This window comes from Buceros rhinoceros, unplaced genomic scaffold (assembly GCF_000710305.1).
Source record: "Buceros rhinoceros silvestris isolate BGI_N320 unplaced genomic scaffold, ASM71030v1 scaffold14383, whole genome shotgun sequence".
NCBI lineage: Eukaryota > Metazoa > Chordata > Aves > Bucerotiformes > Bucerotidae > Buceros > Buceros rhinoceros.
Genome location: NW_010401909.1, coordinates 1,419 through 2,600, shown reverse-complemented (window position 1 = coordinate 2,600; position 1,182 = coordinate 1,419).

Here is a 1,182-nt window from a genome sequence, read left to right as displayed (position 1 = left end):
TTTAAAGAAAACTGGCCATTACTAATGCCACTTGGTGTAGGGACCCTTACTGCAGCAGCCTCTTCACAGGACCTTCACCCCAGAGCCAGTACAGCAGCTGGTGAGCACCACTGCAGTTATTTCTTCAGCTTGAGGAAAGAGCTTATTTCTGCAAGTGTTGAACTATTTTCCCACCCAGAGAGGGAAAGTCTGTCGCCTGTGTAAGCACCTCCGTGCCAAATTGGCAAGAAAGTGCCAGATCACCATCCTCCCCAGACTCACTAGCATTACAGAGACGGAATGCAACAGAAGGCTCAAGTGGCCACCAGGCACATGCGAACTCCATGGTACCAACCACGACCTGCAGAAAGATAGAACCAAACGCTAACCCTTTGACAACCTGGCTATGACCAGCAAAAAACTGACTGGCTTCCAGAAAGCAGCAGCTACCACCACCGCAGCCACGCTTTTATTTTCATCTTTCACCTCTGTCCAAGCACTGCCCGGGGGACTGGTTTTACTTCTCAAATGCAAACAAATACATGTATGAACTTTGGTCCTTTAAAGTTTCTAGAAGTAACAGCTTTCAAGTACAACTGACAGCGCACGATGCAAGAAAGCAAAGAGAGCGCGGGAAAGCTGTGCTGCCAAGTTTAGTCACTTACAGACCATGAAGACAAACACAGGTCTCTGCCACACAGCGCTGGGTTTACTGTGCGTGAGCAGTCCTGCGTCTGGATTTATCTAGATGCATGTTCCTGACCTACTTACTTCCACCTTTCAGTTGGGAAACCCACGAGGCTGCTCAGGCAGAGCAGTGAGCTTCCAGCAGGAGCTCGACTCTGCTCTCCCACTCTGGACATGGTCCCCTTGGGCTCCCAGGCCCCACCTTGCTGAGCAGATGCTGTGCTATCACACTACTTTCCTCCTCTCAACCTTGCAGCGGTGATCAGATTTCTCCTGCAAAGTATTTTTCCAAGTCTCCCCCCAAAGCCTGTTAAAACTGCACATTAAAAAACCCCAACTGCCAGCAGCTGAGTCCTTTCCAGCACACCGGCAAACCTCCAAGGTCAGGCAACAGACAGCGATAGCAGATCCCGAGATTAAGAAACACCCTCCTGACCTTGTCCTACTGCACAGCTACGTTTGCCTCCGCAGCTCTTCTCCAGCAACACCTGCATCCTCTGCTCTGTAACAGAAGAC